This window comes from Etheostoma cragini, chromosome 6, assembly GCF_013103735.1.
Source record: "Etheostoma cragini isolate CJK2018 chromosome 6, CSU_Ecrag_1.0, whole genome shotgun sequence".
Lineage (NCBI taxonomy): Eukaryota > Metazoa > Chordata > Actinopteri > Perciformes > Percidae > Etheostoma > Etheostoma cragini.
The window spans coordinates 7,949,462-7,959,772 of NC_048412.1; the positions used below are offsets into that span (position 1 = coordinate 7,949,462).

The following is a 10,311-nucleotide window of genomic DNA, read 5'->3' on the forward strand; positions in this document are numbered from 1 at the left end:
CTATCTGCCACCTTCTCCTAAATATGCCTCCATCTCCTTCCCTCCTTCTCACCTTCTCCTCCTCCTGCTTTCTTCCTGGCTGTTGCCGTTAGAGACGATGTGGTTTCCTTCCCTTTCAGATGGGGAACTAGACAACCGTGGCATTTTTGAACTTGTCTTTGCTGATGGGACTCAGATGAAGAGAAAGTGCTTCAAATCTATCTGAAAAAAACAAAAACAAACACAAGACAATTTAAAAATGTTATCACCGAAATCACCCACTGTATGGATGTGTTCAGGCAATCTTGTAATTTAGGAACATGTCATCCCGTTTACTTAGGTCTGCAGCTTTGAGAGTTTTGTTTTTCACTAGCAAGGTGCCATGCTGTTCTGGGGTTTTTCTGCTTTTTCATTCGTGCTGACAAATATACAACACTCCAAACATAAATTTTAACCCTTATACATTGGTTTAACTTCCTCATTGCTTAGAGTCCCACAGGCCCCACTGCTGTATGTGTGAAAATCAGAACCATAATTGCAGAATCCACCATTTTGTTTCTTAGAATATCATATGCAAAACACTAATACAGTAGTAACCCTTCTCTTTGCCACAAACTGTCCTCCCACATTCAATGAACAAACCAGAAATGACCATAAGCATCACAACTACATAACAAAAAAAGAAAATATGACATGTTTTATTGTAACAAGGTTGTCCATGCATCATCTGGCAGCATGCAGCTGCCTTTAATAGTGCAAACAGATAATAAAAAAGGCCATCAATTGCAAATTCACTTTCTAATCAATTCTCATAAAATTGGGAAAAGTCATGACGTGTCAAGGATAAATAAACAATGTTAAGTAGGTTTGAGCTGTTGAAGGGGGGCCCACTGGGATAAAAACAAAATCAAATTGTGAATAAAAATCATTATTGATTAAAAGTAATTTCCTGATCATGTAACATACCTCAAACAGGCTGTTGGCAAAAATGGATGAGAAAAGGTGTCAGATCTTATAAGAGAATGTGACATTTGTGTCTAGTCTATGATTTGTATTAAAAGAATAAAAAAGATTCTCCTGGAAATGTATTCTGACGTCAGGTATAAACACAATCTAGACTCAGTCCAGATATCCTGGTTAACGCCAGGTGTAAAGAGGCCCCATGGGTATTAATCCTTCTCTGGGCTGTCGGCGGGCTGATTTAGTCGCCCATGTTGGGTCAAGGCCCTCATTCTTTTCATAAAGACCTCGCTTCCCTGCCAAACCGGGATTTCCGATTGAGGGGGCCTCAATAACAACTTTGATGTGGACGGCGTCCTAGAGGGTGAAGTGAAAGGCAAGAGGGAGGAGGACCGCACAATGGCCCGACCGTCCCGCTGCATCTGGACAGTTCCCACTCTAAATGGGCACATTGATGCTGCTGCTTAGCTCTTTGCTGGGAGTCCTGATGGAGCCAACACTGGGGACTGGGACACAGCAAAGCCCGGGTACCTGCCAACAGACAGGGACAAATTGATTGCGATCAAGCCAGCTCTTATTGCATTCCCCCTCCACCCCCCCACCCCCAACCCCCGCACTTACCAGTTAGTTCTGCTTCAAGCAGTGTGTAAATAGAGGCGTACTGTTGTAATAAAATGATTTACTTTTCATACTTTTCTGCCATTTACTGACTAAATTCGCTCCATTTTGTCAATTTCTATTGTTTTACATTCTGTAATGCTTCACACAATCTTTGGAAATTTTGGCCTTCAGTCTTGCAGAGACACTTTTGAATAAATACACAAGACTGTTTGCATTGTGCCAGAGGCATTGACTCTTAATGAAGCAGGTGGCATAAATACAAAAATCCCTCCACACCAGGTTTTTTCCACTCAAACAACTTAATCAAAACAACTCATGAAATCAATTATTTTCTATTATGAAAGTACATGGTGCCGACCCTGTGTTAGTTGTACGAGCCAAGGGATGAGTTTACGTTCTCTCTGGGGGGCCACACAGTGGGCTGGTAGGTGATTCACCTTCAAGAACTTCAAAACCTGAGACCTGAAAAACGCCCACATACTGGGAATCAGCAATTATGACTCATATTTACGACCATAATGGAAGCGCCCTCTAGCGGCCGTAGTAAATATGTCTGGATCAAAGTAGAGAGTTAGGGGACAAAGTACGCGGTGGTGGATGGTTGTGTCCGTTTTGAAAATAAAATTAAACGGCCATTTTATTTCTTTTTAACTTCACGTAACAAACATAGCTACGCCACGTTCTGCATTCCATGCGTGACCAAAAGTGAATTAATATCAGACTTATACCCAAGCCACAATCTTTTCTATCTTAACCAAGTAGATGTTGTGGCTAAACCGAAATAAACCACAACATTAACGTTTCAATGTAAAACTGTGACTGTTACATAATGAGGGTCGTATTTCCTGCCAACGCCATGGGCGCTCACTTCTGCAATGCTCCTTTGGGTTGTATTAGAGAAGGGAACGTAAACAGGGGGTCCAGGACCCCAAGGGGGTCCTCAGAGTCAATGCAGGCCTCCAAATTGTTAAGTTTGTCAAAAATGATATAGTCCTTATATCACCACTGATGATAGGCTAACTGGCCTATAGGTGAGTTAGTCACTGAGATCATCCAGAAATACATTTCACCCTAAGGATTCACTGTGCCACATGTATGTTTAACATTAAAACATGGTTTATAAAATCATGCCAAGTTTAAAGGTGCTGTAGGCAGGCTATAGGAGCAAAGAGCCAGGAGTTAGCCAACATATGTAAATGTCGACAACTTCTCAGTCCCTCCCCCCTTTCCGCTAAAGCCCAAAACGGTCTCTTAAGCCCCTCCCCCCACAAGGGAGAGCTGTGTACGATAGTGCAGAAAGATTTTTTTGCAGATCGCACTACAAGCTGTAGGGTAAATTTTGGCAAATATGACAGGAAGTTAGTATTATAAGGCTTAATATGCAACTTCATTTTATACAATATGTAGTAGGGGGTCCTTGATCAGTCTCTCTTTAAGTTAAGGGGTCCTTGGCTTAAGCGTTGAAGACTCCTGTATTAGAGGGTTTGAAGAAACAACCTATATCATCGTATAGTTTGGAGGACTTGTTGGAAAAAATGTATCAGAATTAGGATAAGGAAACTCAATCTCTTCTAATGATACAGATGGGAATCCTTTAGTGCAAGTTTTTTCGTGACCCTTCTGAGTTGAACCTGCCGTGCCTTTTCATTGGACATTAGCCTTTACAGTGCTTTTTCTCTGACAAAAACACACAAACACAAGACAAGAGTGGGAAGATTAGGGAGCAAAAGGCAAAATGGTCTGTGTCGATTTAAGCAAGAGGGTAATACGAAAAAAAAAATCAATAACGACATAAAATTGACTTAGTGCGTGTCATAAAACATAAGTAAGTGCTCTGAGATGGAGAAAACTGGAGGCCCAATTTAATCTGCGCAAAGGCTGCACTGTACAGATGAAGTGATGTGAAGAGAGAGAGATAGAAAGAGAAAAAGGAGAGTGGGCGGGAGGAAGAGACAAGGAGGAGGGAGGACAGAGTGGCCCACAAGATAGAGAGAGGAAGATACAATAAAATCTAAAGGACAGACACTTAATTGTCATATTAAAGACTCTCTCCAGTGCTCTCCAGTGGAAGGTTAGCTCCCATTCATCATCTGGCTAACAGCCACTTGAACAAAATCACAATTAAAATCTGCTCAATATTGTCCCTTGGACGTTTTGCGAGCATTAATTTTTTCCCATTGATTCTCTACCCCCCATAAATCAGAAATGTTGCGGCGCATGTAATGGTTTATGGAGAAAGGATTATGGTGTTATGAAGCTAATGTAGCAGAACGGTCTCATTTAAACACAGCCTCCCTGGCCGTCTCACAGGGGACAGAGTTATTACACTATTACGCAGCCTATCACAAACACAACACACCGACACTGTTTAAAAGCTCCATGTAATTGGACAGTACTGTTGATTTACAACAATTATGATGATAATAGCAATGTGTTAAAGGATTTTGTTTATTACCAGCACTTAAAACTTAGGTGGCACAGCTAGGGATGTAAATTGCAATAAGGGGCTTAAAGGGTAGGTTCACCCAAATACAACAATGCATTATACTAAATTATACCTTTAAATTGATGTCAAAATTGCAATTTTCAGGTGTGAAAAGTGTGACGCATTTTTGCACTGTTTAGCAGAAAGTAGGCCGCTCTACATTCCATGTACTCTAAGATTTTTGTACCACCATGGGGACTTTTCCCAATCCAAAAACGGAGACTAAAAATAAAATGATGCAGGGAAAATAAAGGGTAAAAGGTGGTAAATTGGGAGTGATTTTGGACACAGCCTTACAGTTGAAGTAGTGACGTCATGTAAATCACAGCACGGCTCCACCCAACTTACACCTGACTAGAGGGCTAATCACACAGACAGTTAGAGACATGGACCAACAGATCCTGTTGCTCTGAAGACCAGTGAAGGATATCAGAAGCACTTTTCCGGTGATGGCTGAGCGTTACTGCACAGCCTCCAGCACATTTGACGACGTAGATGTGGCGTGGGCAACCTGTCTGAAACTTGGACGTCTTCTGGTAGCTGTGCCAAGAGAAATCTCAATCATTCCCAATCAGCAGAGATGGAGCGAGTAGGTATAAGGTAGGAGACAACATAAGCACAGGCTAATTACTGCTAACTAAAATGCTAGATAACATTAGTAATTAAACCTAAACACCTCATGGAAGTCAAAAGAGTCTGCGAGCTTCTCCTGTATTGTTCTGTAATTCTTCTACTGTGCGACAGTAAGTCACGTGGTTATGACACAATCGCCTATTTTTACAAAATGTCTCCTACGGAGTCATAACGTAGGATACAAGGTAATGGAGTTTTTCATACATTGTTGTTTTTTTAGAAATAAAAACAAACAAATAGAGTCTTTAAACGCATCAGATGTAAAGTTATTCACTTTCAAAGTCAGTGAAAATGAATGGCATGTCAATAGAATGCTAACAGCAGGTGATGGCTTGTTAGCATCAAAATGGCTCCGTGGGAGCTCCGCATTGTGAAGAGAGGCTCACCCCCTCGGCTAATCGGCCTGTTCGGGGCCTTTAACCCTTGAACTCTGCAATAGAAACGGTTGGCCAGTGCCTACATTGGTATTTTTGCTAATTGTTATGTCATTTCGTCAAATGCTTCACAATCCTAAAATCTGTACAACCTAAGCTAAAAGGTTGTGTTAGTCAATAAACCATAATAATTGATACAATTATTGAAATAGTGTGGTAAATGGAACAATTAGATTGACTGTAACTAAATACTAATGTTTCTTAATGAAGGAACATGAACAAAATAGTTCACTTTGTATGTTTTGTGAACTATGTTCATTTCTTATTTTTAAGATACAGTATGCTCATTTTAATGAGCAGACTGTAAAGGCGATGGATAATTCAATAGAACGCTGTCACACAATTTCACGACATGTGATAGCGTCAAAATGAGCACACAACATGATGGCGTGAGAGACAAAAGCCTTAGCATTCTGCTGTAAGAAGAATGGATGCCTACTGTTGTGTTGTTGTATTTTAGATGGATTTAAACATGATCATTGAAACAAGGAACTCCCATGGACGTCGGCGGCTAAGGGTTCACTTCAGCTGCTGATTAATAAATTGTAGGTGTGTCATTTTTAAAGATAAGAATCGTCGGGTGTAAAGTTGTGAGGCAAAGTAGGATATGCAAATTCAGTTGGAGGGGGATTGTTCAGTGGGCTTCCACAACTGAAGGACACATTACTGTTTTGTGATGGCTGGAACCCAGCAGCTCAGTGATCCCTGCGATCCCAGCTCCGACTATCATAGCTCAATCTGAGAGTGTGGGGGGGGAGACGAGGCCCAGTGCCCAGACATCAAATCATCATCACATAAAATGGTCCTGACACCAGCTAAAAAGGGAGATGGATCATGTGGCTTTGTGGTGCCGGAGACGTTTTTCCCTTGATAGAGCCCTTAACTGAAAGCTAGTGAACCCCCCCTCTCCAGCTCCTATCACCACCAGACCTTCGTCTATGGTAAAGACACACACACACACACATACACACACAAATACACACACACACACACACACACACACACACACACGCACTCACGTGCACCACCTGCTTACCAACAGAGGTAATTCTCTCTCTTCTGGGTCAATAGCTTAACAAGGCCAAATCATAGCAAGCACCTCTTGGCTCAAGCATCCCACTTGGTGTGTGTGAGAGTGTGTATGTGTGTGTGTGCGTTAGTGTGTGTGTCCACCTTTCCGCATGTATGGGATAACTTTACAGCATAACAAAAAAAACTGTATAATGCAAGCAGCAGGATGACTACCTCCTGTGGTATTTTCAATATGAAGATGAAAAGCAGTAATTCTTTTTGACAGCCCCTCGGCTTCCTGTGAGCACATGTAAAAAAAAAATGATGAATGTAAAGTGAAATATCCATAAGTGCCATGTCATGCCATGTTTTCCATACAAGGCTTTTACAGAGCCTGGCGACATGGGGAGGGCACTGTTTGCACAGACATAACTGACAGCTTTACAGTGTGCATAAAACTCCATAGAGAGATGTCCCCTGTTTCCAACTCTTAAGAAATCAGCATTCTGGAATCTTCTAGTGGCATTAGCATAGGCAGATATAATCAAATGATAACATAATTCAATGTTAGTAGTTGCTTTACAATTCACAGTTAACATTCAAAGCATATAATGAGCTTATAAAATATGACATATTGTTACAGATCAACCCACCCAACAGCATGTAGCACGTTGCATCACAGCCAGGTGCACCATTAAATGCTATGTGCACATTAATTTAGCAGTAATAATAATAATCCATTATTGTATGATAAAAAAAACACTGACAGGTGCAATTTTGGTACATAATGAGTAATTCTACTTAGGGGCTTTTCCAAATATTGAAATTAGTGGAGCATGCATGTAATATGTTAAGATGTAGTGGAGTAAATGCGTCCTGAGCAGAAGTCACACACTGTGTGTGTGTTGTAAAAACCTTCTCTCTCCCATCGCGTCAAATACAGATACTTGGTCATGTGCCTTTGGCGTTTGTCATTGACCCAAATTTTCTCCTTTTGCATCATGTCTAAACACGCTTGGCCGGGACTCTTGGCCTAAAGTGTTAACGCTCTGGGTCAAGACGTACACGTTAACCCAACCCTAACCCCGACTGACAAGAGGCAAGAAAGGGACAGTTGGGTTTAGGAAAAAATCATTGGAGGGGGGTTGTAAAGTACGTTTCAGTGACACATGGGACCAGAACAGGACATGAACCCCATTCTCTTGGGTGAAGGTCCTGTGTTGTTGGACCCATCCTCCAACCCAACCAACCTCCTTTTATACTACTCGCTACCATTGGCGCTCTTAATACTATGTCATCTTACAGCGCTGCGGTCAAGCTGCTGCTCTGCCAGGTGCATCCCATAGAGTCGCTAAAGGGTGATTTCCACGTCTGTATTTGACAAGTCGGTGAGTTGGAGTGAGAACGGGTTTGTGTTGCAGTCCGAGTTTCTCAGTTATTTTTTTTTGATAGCCGGTCAGGATGTGACTGCCTTGCATGTCGGTATCTGACACCAAGGGCCACGACAAAGCGTCATTATTTGACGAGTCGGGAAACGGTGCCTGAGTGCCTGAGTCCTGTGGAGGCAATAACAAACCGCTTTTATTTCTTGAGTGTCGAGTACAGCTCCTTTTAAAGTACATTATATTGATTTTACTATACTTCTTTAATTTTAGTTCACATCTCTTCTGACAGCACCTTGGCTAAGAAGATGAGGGGTCATCCCTATGTTCTCTTCAGCCCTTATGTTCCCTTATTACTGTTAAATTTCTCCACCTAATCAAAATTTTGACCTGTTTCCTCAGTCCACATAACACACCCAACCCGCCCCCTCCCCCCTGTTAGGGTTAGAGGTTAAGGGCTGAGGGATCACATGGGTAAGGGAATAGAGACACACTCCAGAAGATGATGTAAAATCTGCTAAAATTGCACTTACACATGGCACTTTGTAGTTTGGCTTAGTTGAAGCTAATGTACTTCTTCTAGTATGTGATTCTTGCTTCTAGTTTGTACCTTCATGGTTGAATGTACTCATTAAAGTTGCTCTGGATAAAAGCGTCAACTAAATAAAATATTCTTTAGTTCACTTTTTTAAAATGCAGGGCCTAATGTCCAACTTGTGAGGCTAAACATTTATCTGACGGACTGACAGATGATTACAGTTCCTATGGCTTCAAAACTATTGTCACACTTTGAAGGATCTCAAATGGAAACCGCATTTGCTTCCTTTTGTTTTTCTGCACAAAGTTTTGCCTTTGGTTCATCAGTAAGCGGGACATGTTTTAAGTTATGTTCTTACGTCCAACATCGTCCGAATCTGAGAGAAGCTAGCAGCGTTGCCTGTGAGGTAAAATGCTCTGCATAGAGAAATTCAGTCGACTCCAAACCAAATCCAAATGTTTGTGTTTACAATCCAGGGCAGAGACCAGTGTGCTGTACAAACGGAAACTACAATGAATACATTATTTCACATTTAATGTGTATCACGCTCAAAAGAATCACCTAACAAATGTATATATAAACGTTCCCTTTATACTGACTGATCCCACGACAGAGGAACAATAAGGAGCCTGGAGGAACCTCCTGGGTAATGTAAGAAGCCCATGTTGTACAACAGAAAAACAAATCATTTGCTGTAATGCGTATGTTATCTAAATAATGATATTGCCATGAATAATGTCACTTGAACGACAATAAATGGCTGCTTGATAAGAAGGCCGGGGATTTACAGCGTCCGTGGGTTGGGGGGGAAACATGATAGTAGTGAAATAAATGTATTCCAAAGCACAATGCTGTAATTCAATCTTTAGCTAAGATCTTTACTGGGGCCTCCACCGTCAGCTAAAGACTGCCACAGCGCGCCACATCTGCCAGATAAATTCTCATGACAGTCTGCGAAATGCTCCCATAACCGGTGACACCGGATGATTTCCCGCCTCTGACAAGCCCCAGTATTGAGTATGATAACACTTACTTTGTCTTCATCCTTGGCTGGAGTATAATATCAATCCGTTTGATGATCCAGCAAACCGAGTCGAGCACTTGTGTATCAATCTTCATACATTGCTGCCTAGTGTCTAACAAAGAGCCCAGAATGGGATCATTCAATCACTCCCGGCTCTGCTGTATTCCATACTCTCGGCCTTCTCGGCAGCTCAAGTGTTTCACTCCCTGTCAGCATCTCTCCTTTTTTTTCATCCCTTTCTTTCCCCTGCCTCTTCCTTTTACTTGCGGGGGATAAAGACACACATTACACATGATCGCAGAGCTGCGTGCCTGTCATAACTAACATGGTTGAAATGAATGTGGAAAACATATTGAGCGGTGCATCTTTGCCTGATCTCACCACCCAAGTCTCTCACCTTTCTCATGACCTAACTCTACTTCTACCACCCTTAAATCACTGCTTTACCTTTTAACCGTTCGCCACCACAGTAGCTTCAATCTGTGCTTCACTATCTGTGTCCTTCCTTTGGATCTGAATATCGGAACTATTAAAAATATCAATTACACTTTAATTCAATTCAATTGTATTTATGGTATCAACTCATAACAAGAGAGACTTTACAGATAGAGTAAGTCTAGACCACAGTAGACTACATCATTTACAAAGACCCAACAGATATAGTAGTTCTAGTTCCCTCCGGAGCAAGTAACATTTCTTGAAGGTATCTACACAAGAGTGACATGACACTGTCATGAACGTGCCATTATAAACTGTCATGACATAACGCTTCTCATCAGTTTTCTCATCACAAGTCAGGGTTAGGGTTAGGGTTTAAGTGCCATGACAGTGTCAAGTCACTCTCATGTAGAGACTTTCAAGTAAAGTGTTGCAAAAATATCTTGTCGTTGTATTTTTAATACCTTATTTTTTTAAACACAAGTTTATATTTCTGTACCCAAACTGTGACCGACACCTTCAAACCTCCACCTTAACCCTTGCCAAGTGTCACATGACAGGGTTGATCCGACTCTTATGTCTGTGTGCTAGATATGAAACTACCAGCACAGGCACAGTTTGTCTTTTCACATTCCAGTTTTTCTCTACATTGAGCAAACCAGATATACAGTGGCGTGTTAATGAGTCAGCTTTACGCGTGCTGGCATATATAAATATACATATATATATATACACTCACCGGCCTCTTTATTAGGTACACCTGTCCAACTGCTCGTTAACACTTAATTTCTAAGCAGCCAATCCAA

General features: G+C 41.5%; 1 long non-coding RNA gene across 1 annotated transcript in view; it reads right to left on the reverse strand.

Moving 5' to 3' along the window:
* Nucleotides 1–2,696: 2,696 nt before the first annotated feature.
* Nucleotides 2,697–10,311, reverse strand: part of LOC117946394 — a 20,466-nt gene continuing 12,851 nt past the window's right edge. Inside the window, exons 2-4 of the long non-coding RNA XR_004657027.1 lie at nucleotides 8,639–8,641; nucleotides 2,749–2,838; nucleotides 2,697–2,716 (exon numbers count right to left, since the gene is read on the reverse strand). This is a non-coding gene — a long non-coding RNA (uncharacterized LOC117946394). The remainder of the gene's footprint in view (nucleotides 2,717–2,748; nucleotides 2,839–8,638; nucleotides 8,642–10,311) is intronic.